This window comes from Sciurus vulgaris (genome assembly GCF_902686455.1).
Source record: "Sciurus vulgaris genome assembly, chromosome: 16".
In the NCBI taxonomy this organism is placed as follows: domain Eukaryota; kingdom Metazoa; phylum Chordata; class Mammalia; order Rodentia; family Sciuridae; genus Sciurus; species Sciurus vulgaris.
Window position 1 is genome coordinate 7024074 of NC_136477.1, and position 12553 is coordinate 7036626.

Below are 12553 nucleotides of genomic sequence, written 5' to 3' on the forward strand. Positions count from 1 at the left end.
AACAAGATAGGAAACTAAATGGCTTATAATATGTAAGACTCTCTGTTTAATAATAGGAAGGTATATTAATTAATATGTTACAGCCATTAGTTTGTCAATGTAATTAAAGTATTCTGCAAGTGATGTGAAACACAAGAAATATCTAATTAGAAGTTAAATTCATTAAATCATTTAGAAATACTCTTTGTCGACCCCAAGAACTATATAAAATAGCCAGTAAATGTACCCTGTATGTCAAAATGTATTTTATTTCCTTTGGAAGATATGAAAGAAAATATTCACACAATAGAAGAAAAATAGATACTCAAATTACATCTACATCAAAAAATGCCCCTTATCTTCAAGGTTCAATATGCAACTCAGACACAGAGCTCTGAAAATAGATAAATAATTGCTAAATAATTAGATAACAGTGGATTTGATGTACACACAATGACCAGAAGAACATGACATGTGATTAGCCCATTGGTTAGCAAGGGTGGGCATTGGCACATGATTTCTATTGTCTAAACATACTGTCTCTGCTTGTGTTCCACAGAGGCAGAGCCTAAAGCAGAGTTTCTAGTTTTAGCAATTTTTTGGTGGTGTACCCACAGAGAAGGCAAGGTCAAAAAGAAACAAATTTATGTAGCGACATGTACAGGGATATCTGCAAGGGTGATAAAAATGCACTAGAGTGGAAGTCACAATTTTGAAGGTTAAATAGTGATCAAACACTGGAGATCAGTACTGGCAGGATCAATAGTTTCCATCTCCTTGGATACAATACCTCCCACTTTTCTCTGTGTCTTCTCCACTTCTATCTTATAAAGAAATGTCACTGGGCTCAGGGAAACCCAGGTAAACCAGGATAATTTTCTCTTCTGCAAATTCTCTTTCCCTCATTATTACATAAAGTCACATTCCCTCATTTACCACAATGAGCACAGCCAGTGGTACAGGATCTGGGTGTGCATAGAGGGCTCTCATTCAGTCCTCTAGAGAGCTGCAGTCTGGTAGATCCACAGAAAAAGGACCAAGAGGAGGACTACCAGTGTTCTACTCTGGCATCATGTCCAAATATGACACATGAGGTTGTTTCTATCACCTGGGTTCCTGAGGGAGAACCAGCCCTGAGAACAACTCACCTTAGGGAGGAATGAGTGAAGCCCTGCAGTCTGTCCCTGTAGAGTCTCTGCTCAGATGTCTTTGGTGTGAAAGGTAACTCTCTGTCATTTCAGTTTATTGACATTGGATTTCTTGTTCTTATTAGGACTGAAGTCATCTTCCTTGTGAGTTTCAAAGATCTTATATTCATTTCAAAATATGGATATGAAATGAAACCATTTTAATTATAGAAATTGAAATTTAATATGGTAGATGCTGTTACTACCTGAGAAAGATATTTTCTGCCAGTAATTTGTCTCAGTAATTGCTTTATGTAATTCCTTTATCTCGCATTAGAACTAAGTCTAAGGAGGAAATTCACTCGACCCTAATTAAGTGACCATGTATAAACTATTCCCTAGGAATGGCCACCATTGGGTTTGTAATCCTTGGCCTGTCCACTACGTCTAACTTGCCTCTTCTGAGGAAGCACCAGATTTTTTTTCTAAAACTCTGAACACTGATGTAGGCTTTTCTTCCATGTAACCTGAATAAATAAATGGTATTAAGAGAACTGAAATCATGCATCTAACATTACAGAGATACACATAAAGCAAAGTGAGGTTATCAAGCAAGTAACAACATACTCAGTCATGTTATCTCGTTATTTTAGAGGTGGACCTCTAAAAGAATGTAAGTGACAGGAAAATCAGAATTCTGGACCACGAGTAATCCTGTTGCTTTTTGATTTACCCAAGAAACCCAACTATGAAGAAAATGACTCATTAAAGATGATCTATTATCCTTCCAGGGAGCTTCCTCAAGGTCCCCTTCATGTCCCTGTTCCTCAGGCTGTAGATAAAGGGGTTCAGCACTTGAGGGACCACAGTGTACATCACTGAAGCCACTGCAGTCTTTCTGGGGGAGTCAGTAAACACAGAGGTAATGTACACCCCGAAAGCTGTCCCATAGAACAAGAAGACAACAGACAGGTGAGACCCACAGGTGGAAAAGGCTCTCTGCTTTCCTCCTGATGATGACATTTTTAAAACAGAGGAAACAATGTGAACATAAGAAAAAATTATTCCAGAGAAAGGAATACCAACAAATATGCAAGCTGCCAGATATATCAGGATGTTGTGAATAAAGGTATCGGAACAGGCCAGCTTGATAATCTGAGCAAGTTCACAGAAGAAATGGGGGATCTCCAGGTCCGTGCAGAAGGACAGCCTCAGCACCATCAGACTGTGAAGCAGAGCATCCACAGTGCTAATCAACAAGGAAAACAAGGTCAGCAGTCCACACAGGCAGGGGTTCATGATGACCGTGTACCTGAGAGGATGGCAGATGGCAACATAGCGGTCATAGGCCATCACTGCAAGCAGACAATTTTCTAAGACAGTAAAAACCAAGACAAAACAGAGCTGGGAGATGCAGTCTTTATAAGTGATGCTCTGATTCCGGGTCTGGAGGTCCACCAGCATCTTTGGAATCATGCTTGTGCTTAAACAGATGTCATTAAAGGAGAGATTGGAGAGAAAGAAGTACATGGGAGTGTGGAGGTGGGAGTCAGAGCTGACAGCCAGGATGATGAGCAGGTTCCCCAGGATGGTGACCAAGTACATGGACAGGAACAGGCTGAAGACTAGGGGCTGTAGGGCTGGGTCATCTGTCAGTCCCAGGAGAAGGAATTCTGAAACAGCCGTGTGGTTTCTAGTTTCTAAGTTGTTGACAAACCTTATGAAATTGATGGGGTAAAATGTAAAAATTAATGGACCAGCAAGAGCAGTATCACCTGAGAACATGTTAGGACCATGCAGGTAGACCTCCAGCACTATTTCTATGTAAATTTCTATTAAGCAACCCAGTTTGAGGTAATTGGTTATTATAGTCCTAGCAACTAATATACTCACCAAAACTTGCTCAACACCGCACAAAAATACAAATATATTTCAGAATATTTTTATGTCATTATTTTTAAAATGCAGATTTCTGGTGTGGGGCAACAGTGAAATCTCCTTGAGGAGAGTGAGACTGGAAGTCCGAAGCCTGAGGGTTATCAGTTCAAACATGTGGGGGAATTTGTCAAGGAGATGACAGTTAACAGGAGCCACCTGGGGAGACTGGTTCTCATCACTCTTGTTGTCCTGTCCTCACTGCTTCCCCAGGACGATATTCTCATAAAACACCGGCTCACCTTACCAAATCATTGACTAAAGCTCCGTGCCCCCTGCTTGGATTTAAGAGAATGGTGTTGAACATCTACCTAATGTTTTTTGTAGTACTTGGGATGGAACCCAGGGCCTCACATGGGCTATGTACATGCTGTACCATCGAGGCACATCCATAGCCCATCTTACCTGAATGCTGAAGATGTAAGATCCATCCTCAGGAAATGCAGACTGATTTAAATGAATGGATGAGATCCTGGTCAGGAAGGTTCATCTCTGGGAGGAGGCTCAGATGGTGCTTCCTGGTTGGGGAAGGACTTTTGAGGGAGGTGGTCACAGGCGACTCCTACAGTCTCTTGTCCCTGGGGCTCAATATCCAAAGCTCCTCATTAGATGTTATCTCACTATTCTTCTAATCTCAGGAGTGCTTGTCCTTCAAGACCAAGACTTTGGATGTGAGGAGATCAAGATGGCTGATTCCTGACCCCACAGGCCAGGTGTCCACCATTCATTTCCCTCCATTGTTTCTTCTCATCTCCATTTCCGAGTCCTTAAACATGCAACACAGAGCACTTCTTATAAATTCCAGTGTTGCTTTTAAATGATGAACTATGCCATCTCTACTTATTTCATGAAATCTGGAAGCCTGGTTCCTATTTGAGGCATGATAATATGTCTGATAAATGTAGGTCTAAATATTGTCATTCTAAAAGTTATCTAAATATTATAAAATACAGACACTCAGGGATGACTTTTCTTTGTTACCTTTGATGGTAATTTTTTGCTTTTTTATTGAACATAGAGGATTATAGTCTATTTTCTAGGATCACTGCTGATGGTCAAAATTATAGGCAGAATCACGACTCTTTATTTAGAATTTGACAAACACGTTCTTCAATTTTATCACAGTAGTTTCAGTAGTTTTCTTCACATACAGAAAGGGTAGTTGAATTTTTGGTTCTTCATTTTTATGTGAAATTCTAATTCAAGATACAAAACCACCAAAAGGCAGTGTGTCCATATATTTAGCACATTGTGTTGGACATCACCCATCACTTAATGGAGTTGGTGTTTTGTGTTGGTATTTATTTTAAAACCTTCCACATTTAGTGATTTCTCTGTCATCATATGTTTATCAAATTATTTACACTTTACCTCTTTCCATGTGAAATTATATTTCATTGAATATATTATTTGCAATTTTTGAAGAGATGGATTGTGGTGGTTCTCTTCAACATCTCAACTCTATTTATTTAAAAAGGGTAAAGAGTAGAAAAAATGTAATAGATCTTCAATGGTGTTTTGTTTAATTTTTAAGAGAAACTCATATATTGGAGGCTACCAGAAATGACCCCATCAAGTCAGAAAAATATGATACAGAAGAGGGATGTGGGAATTTCTAGAACTATGTTGTAGAGTGAACGAGTTCTACACAAGTTTGAAGTGCTGAAATTAACTAGGAGCACACATTTCTCTCAATAAAACACAGAAAGCAACTAGTCTTGGAAACAAAATGTAATTTAAATTTTATAAGTAATACAACATTCCATGGAACATCACCAGACTCACAAAATTTATACAGTTCTTCCTAATATTCAGGGGAGATGATCAATTGATTTCAACATTAAAGGGTGATTTCAGGAAATATAGGGAAGGAATATGCTCTATATCATCCAGATCCTGGATGATGAATGCAGAAAAATTTAATACATGAAAGGAAACCAAAATGTACTTTGACTGCAAAATTGCTGGCAGAATGACAGAAATAGGATAATTTGTGCAAGGACCACCAATATCCTCTGACCTGACTGGGAATTATGGAGTGAAATGCACCTTCACCTTCTGGTATGTCCCCAAGAAGAGCAAGCGAGTCAGGTTTTCAAACTGCATAGTTTGGCCATGGATGTAATTTGGGAGGAGGAAGTAATCTTGGTTGCAGTCCATATCTTCTTTTATTTATTTATTTATTTATTGGTGCCAGGATTTGAACCTAGGGGCGTTTAACTCCTGAGCCACATCCCCAGCCCTTTTTTATTTTTTAATTTTGGAACAGGGTCTTGCTAAATTGCTCAGGGCCTCGCTAAATTGCCAAGGCTGGCTTTGTACCCTCAATCCTTCTGCCTCAGTCTCCCAAGCTGCCGGGATTATAGACATGCACCACCAAACTCAGTCCAGTCAATCTCTGCTACCAATGCATTCCCAGAATGGATCTGAGAGCCAAGTGCTGACTGCCAGCAGCCCTCAGCTGCTGTGGTGATAAGTCCAACTCTCCTGACAGGAGATCCAGATGGCACCTCACATGTCATCATGCTTGTTTCCCTTGTTTATTGTCTATTTCTCCTCTCATGGATGACTCAGGATGTCATGAATGAGGGCTCTTGACAGATGGGCTTGATGATCTGAGTGAGTATGTAGAAGTGAGGATCTCCAGGTCTGTGCAGAAGGGAATTCATGGCACCATCTGACACATCAGGTCATCTACAATGTGTTGAACAGAGAGGACTGAATCAGCAGGACTCAGAGGGGCAGGAGTTCATGGTAACCATTTATTCCATGGGGTGACTGACAGTCATGAAACTATTACAGGACATGACTGCAAGGGAAATTTTCTAAGACAGTATAAACCAAGACAAAGCATGGCTGGGAGAGAAATTGTGCTTAAGTGATGCTCAGGTCCTGTGCTCTGATTCCCAGGATCTTTGGTATTGTGCTTGTGCTTAAATAGATGCCAGTCAAGTATGGGAGGGAGAGGATGAAGCTCAGCTGGGTGTGATGAAGGGTGTCTTCCTGTACAGTATTAAAGAAATTTTCACTGCGTTCTGTGAGTTGCTGTTTAATAATTTTCATAAATACCTTTCATCACAGTCTGACTTAGCATGAGCTACTCCTCAAATATATTACAAGAAAGCAATGTATTTATTCTTGTTTTATTTTCTTTTGGACTCCTAACATAGATTTCCTGGAATCTATAGAATATTTGTGTGTGTACAAGAGTTTCTCTGTCCTGTGAACTGTGCAAAACCCTGTCTACCTACTCATTAAAAATAATTTCTTGCTGGTGTATTATCAAGGTCTTTGTTTTGTAAGTTTTATTTTATCTTTAAAGGCACAATTGTACATTTTACTGGGTGCATTCTGATAGTTTATCACATGTGTACAATGTATAATGACTGAATGATTCATAGGTGGAATCTAAAATGTTGATCTCAGAAGTAGAGAGTAGAATGTGGTTACCAGCATCTAGGAATGGCAGGGAGGAGGGAGATGTGAGAAAGTGTCAGTGAACAGGTGCCAGGTTTCAGGTGTCAGGAGGAGTAAGTTCTGGTGCTCTATTGCACAGTGTGGTGACTGGTCAGTAATGCTACATGCTATATTTCATAGTGGGATCTTTGAAAGCAGGGAGCGTGTATTACCATATGTATAATTGTTTTTAAATTCATCTTGCAGCTGTTCATTTTCGGAGAGCAAAATGGATGTTTAGTCACTATACATTGTGTAGATTTAATTTGAAAATACAGCATAATTTAAAACTTTTTTTCTTATTCTGGACTTTTTAACAAAGATGCTTAGAAAAAAGATTATAAAATTTTAGAAATAAGATTGGTGTGTTGCGGGCATGTGAAAGAAAAAAATTTGATAAAAGGACTTCTATGTTTTTATGTTGAATTTAAAAAAAATTTAAACAAAATATTTTCCATGTAAACTTTTAAGATTGTATTTGTCTATGGGTAAATGCAGAGAAACCACAGATAAAGAGGGGCTACTGTACTTTCATCAAATGTGAAATGGTGGATATGATAATTTACTTGATTATAATAATCATTTCACATGGCATACTTTAAATGAATGCAATAAAAGTAAATGAAAGGTTACTTACATACATAAAAGATAATTAAAATTTAATATCATCATGTATATTGCAAAATATACAGCATGGAAAAATCAACTCTTGACACACAATAACACCAGTAAATCTTAAATACATGAGGGCAAATAAAAGAAGGCACAGTTCAGAAGTTGCAATTCAAATTTTGGCACTGAGGATTGAACCCAGAGCTGCTCTTCCATTGAGGTACACCCCCAGCCCTTTTAAATTTTTATTTTGGGACAGGGTCTCACCAAGTAGCCCCAGCTGGCCTTGAATGTTTGCAAAGCTCCTGCCCAGCCTCCTCACTTGCTGGTATTACAATTGTGTGCCACTGTACATGGCAGAATTAAACTTTAACAAGGTAAAATTATGTGTCATATCTTAAGCCAAATGGTGAAATGCTGGAAACAGGAAAAAATGACTAACAAACAATTGAATTCTGGATAGTGGACACCCTGGGAGAGGTGTCGTGTCAGAATATGCAACTGCAGGCAGCCCAGAGTTTGAGTGAACTCACGGAGAAGGAGTTGAAGCTGATTCCAGGGAGCTGTGCCTGGAGGTCCCTAAGTAACTCTAATTTATTCAAGATGATCATCTTGTTGGAGCAAAGTCCCAGCGCATTTTTTTCTTGTTTGAGATAGAGCCATTCTTATGGATAGAAATCAAAAATTTCATAGCCATGTCAAATCTGTGAGTGTACGACTGAGCTGGATTTCACAAATGAGAAGTCAAGGACAGTGGGTGCTCTGGGTGCTGTGCAGGCAGAGTATTTATCAGCCTCTGGGCTGTGTGCCCAGAAAGGGTTAATGGACAGGAATGCATAGCTGCAGTGTTCTGTGGAGGATTATCTCACCTCAATAGATTCGTGTCCAGATAATCAGCCATCACAGCCCTGGTGATAAAGCTCAGAATGTAATAAGGCTATTAAACTGGGAATAACTTCAGGAAGTAGGACTCTACATGGACTGAGGTGAAATTTAGTCCTTCAGCTATGCCCAGATCTTTCTTTCACTCCTTTGCCCTATATGACCTGCTGTCATTAACCATCACCTGAGAAATACCTGCAAATCATTAGAGGAAAATCCTTTGCCTATGTTCTGCTACTATGAAAGATGACCAACAGATCAAGCTTAGAAAGGTCACGGGTGTTTTCAGGAGACTAAAGTTATCTTTCAAATCTAAGTTGAAACACCAGTAGCATAAGGGAGTCTAATCATGGTAGCATAGGAACATGATGGTGGAAGAACTCACAGTTTGGCTTACTCAGTGTTATTTCACATTGACTCATTCTGCAATCACAAGAAAGGAGATGTTCTAATGAGTTTCCTCAAGCCTCCTTCATGTCCCTGTTCCTCAGGCTGTAGATAAAGGGGTTCAGCATTTGAGGGACCACCGTGTACATCAATGAAGCTGTTGCAGTCTTTCTGGTTGAATCAGTAAATGCTGAGCTAATGTACACCCCAAAAGCTGTCCCATAGAACAAGGAAACGACAGACAGGTGAGACCCACAGGTGGAAAAGGCTTTATGCTTTCCCCCAGAGGATGGCATTCTCAGAATGGAGGAGACTATTTTAACATAAGTGTAAATAATTCCAAGGAGAGGAACACCACCCAACATGCTAGTCACTACATATACCAGGATGTTATTAACGAGGGTATCAGAATAGGCCAGTTTGATGACCTGATCAAGTTCACAGAAGAAGTGGGTGACCTCCAGGTCTCTGCAGAAGGACAGCTGCGGCATCATCAGACTGTGTAGCAGGCCATCTGCAATGCTGATGGTCAAGGACAACAGGATCAGCAGGACACACAAGTGGGGATTCATGATGACTGAGTAGCTGAGTGGATGGCAGATGGCCACATAACAGTCATAAGCCATTGCTACAAGGAGAAAGTTTTCCATTCCAGCAAAAACCAGGACAAAGCAGACCTGGATGAGGCAGCCTGTGTAACTGATGGCCTTGCTCTGTCTCTGGATGTTCATCAGCATCCTAGGGACTGTGGTGGTGCTGAAGCAGATGTCAGTGAAGGACAGGTTGGAGCAGAAGAAGTACATGGGGGTGCGGAGGTGGGAGTTGGAGCAGATGGCCAGGATGATGAGTAGGGTCCCAAGCACTGTGACTAGGTACATGGACAGAAACAGGCCAAAGAGGATGGGTTGCAGGTCAGGATCATCTGAGAGACACAGGAGGAGGAATTCTACTGCACCAGTGTGGTTTTCTGATTTCATGTTGCTGAGGAGAAAAGAAAAGATGATGGAACAGAGTGGGTATGCCAGGGTCTGTTATTTTGAAAAGCTTTCAGGTAAACTTTGTGAAGGGAGGATTGCTAGTCTCTGTCTCTCTCTCTCTGTCTCTCTCTGTCTCTCTCTCTCTCTCTCTCTCTTTCTCTCTCTCTCTCATTCTCCTCCTCTCGTTTTCTTTAAACTTTTTTTTCTTCCTGTCCTACTCTCTACTACACTACTTGATTGTCTGGAATTTTTATTGGAATGCCCTCTCTTTTCCACATTGTACTAATGACTAGAAATAAAAGAGAATGTGATATATCAGTCTTAATCCTAACATTTCTTAAGCCTCAAACCATCAGAAAAATCAAAATCAAACTACATTAACTTTTAGGTAACAAAAACAGAGTTAGTCAGGACTTTCAGGTAGACACATGCAAGTTAGACTCTGGCTTCAGTGCTTGGTTCACAACCAGTGAAACACTTTCCACTGTGTGAGAAGCCTCAGTCTCTGCATCTGTACAACCAGAGCCATTAAGAGACTCCATGGGAATGTTATGAGGATGCCCAATCAGGAAACCTGCAGGGGAAGGGCTTGATGTGAGACTTTCTTTTTCCCTGTTGATAAGTTATGTTTATTTCTTTTTAAAATTTGTTCTAATTAGTTATCCGTGACACTTAATATTGGTATTGTTACTTGCTTCTGCTGTGGACATGACCAGAGTGCCTGTATCCATCATAGTAAATGAAAAGTGATGGATGGGACAAATGTATAAAGATGAAAGAAGGAGCGTCTTTAGTTGATAACTGCCAATTTCAGGGAAGAATCAGTGTATTAAATCTCCCTGTACCCCAAGAATCTCACACATATGCAGAAGCAGGAAAAGCAAATGATTCAATGAATATCTATCTTATTTAATGTTTATATAACTTATCTCCTGTGCATATAACAATATGACTAGAAATAAAATAAATAAGAGCTGGACGTAGCAACACAAATAGAAAATGGATAAGCGAGAAAATTTTCTTAAAAGACACAAGGAGCATAACAAAATTTAAGTAAGTTTAAAAATAGCATTGACAATAACATTTTAATTTTTTATAAAATATATGAGCTATTCAAAACATCTAGCAATAAACAGCCAAGTATCCACAACTAACCATCAAATGAAAATATAATGCCATGTTTGCATTAAAATATACGTTTATTTTTCTATCTTCAATCACAGGAAGACTGTGTTTATTGTATTCCCTAAGGGAGTCGCTGTACTGCAGTTGACCCCTTGTTCCCCAGGCTTCCAATGCTCTGAGTGATTGCATCCGCAAATCACGTTGCCATCCTGTATCTTAAAGCTTTGCGTGCAGAGTCTGGCATTGTACTAATTGTTCTATTAATATTTTAATCAGCTCTTAGTTTTCGTATATTTTTCTCTGTTTCTTTATCATAATTATCTTACTCCATTCCAATATTTTATTAAATCACTACTTATTTATGCTTTCTCTAACCAAGAGGCATTTCTATTATGCATTTCCTGTGCACACATACACATATGTAAAAATCATAATGCACGAATCAATTTAAAATGGCATATGAGGATGGTTTGAAGTTGTTTGCCTCTGAAAAAGGAAAAAGAAAGGAGGGGAATGTGATGCATATGGTGTATCAATGAACATAGTTTCGTTATTTTAGGAAAAAACCTGTCTAAATCTGGAAGCATGTGTTATGCTCATTTTCTCTGTCATTATGTGCTGTTTGGAGTTTTAAAATTTAAATATTTCATAGAATGCTACAGACAATCATGTATTGTAGAGCAAAGTCTTGGATCTGCCTTACTCTCTGCCTGCTCTCCCCACGAATACTCAAGGACAGGAGACAGCGTCAGCAAAATCCACAGAGGAGCATGAAGAGTGAACACCTCGGAGAAAATCATGACGTCAATGTTCATTTCTTATGAACTTACAATAAAACGCCCGTCAATTAAAATAAATAAATGAGACCTAGATGTAGTAACAAAATTCATGTAACTGCAAAAAAAATATATTACTTAGCAATACATCTACAGCATGGTAAAATTTAACAATCATAATACTACGGATATTAAAAATTTAACTTCTTATAAAGTATTTCCATTATTCAAAGTGCAGTTCAAAGATAAAAACGAACCTCAGCAACTCTGAAAAAATTAAATAAATAAATAAATAAAGATAAACTGAACAAAGACCTGGATATTCACCACTCATCATTAAAGTAAACGTATTGCCATGTTTGACTTAGATATTGTAAAGAAATGAAATAACACATCTTATGTTTGCATATCTTTATCATCTGAGGATCATGCTTTCCCTTCCTCAGGGGAACCACATTACTGAAGTTGATCTTGATTATTTTCCCCATCATTTAAAAAAATTGAGTGAGTCTATCTGTAAACCATGTATTTCTTTTTCTTTTCCTTTTTCCCTCTTAAAAAGTCACACATATCAGTTGTACTTATTAGCAGGATTACATGATGTTTCCAATCATGCATACAGTACGCATGGATCAAACACAACCACCCATTCCCCGCTCCTCCACACGCCTCCCAGTCCCTCTTAATCACTATTCTGTGTTTTAGTTGATAGTTTTCGTTTTCACATATGTCTTGTTCTACCTTTTAAAACCTTACATAGACCATGGCATTTGCCCATGGGTTGTTTATAAACAATATGTTTAATCACTTTTTAATCTTGGTACATTATCTCTGGTTAATTAGCTATAATGATCTTACCTTTTTCTAACATTTTGTTTCGTCACAAACATACACATACAAGAGCACACACAGGCATAGTACACATTGTACAATGCATACATAAACCAACACATGTATACATAACTGTATATATTACACTTACACACATGTACATATGCATAGCCACATGAAATGCAAGCACACTCACAAGTAATTGTATGCAGTGTGTAAAATTTTTAAAAGATCATGTGAAGTCTCATTAAGACCATGCTTGCCTCTGCAAGCAGAGAGAATGGAGAGGGACCTACAGGGCCCATTGCACTTATGTGTGCTCTTTTGTTAGTTAAAGTAAAGAGCTCTGGTGGCTCAGTGTCAAAACAGCCTCATTTTGGAAGAGTGCATACATGTTTATTTGTTGTGTTTCTCTGTGCTGTTCTCCCTTTACAAATTTCAGTACTTCATAGATTAATAGAGAAAA

The 12553-nt window shown here is 38.8% G+C and overlaps 1 pseudogene across 1 annotated transcript; it reads right to left on the reverse strand.

The window, feature by feature from the left end:
• Positions 1-1871: 1871 nt before the first annotated feature.
• On the reverse strand, positions 1872-9355 carry LOC306647074 (olfactory receptor 1174-like; annotated as a pseudogene). The gene is made up of 2 exons: positions 8425-9355; positions 1872-2823 (listed from the first exon to the last, which is right to left on the reverse strand). The product of its transcript is annotated as an olfactory receptor 1174-like (transcript).
• Positions 9356-12553: the final 3198 nt, after the last annotated feature.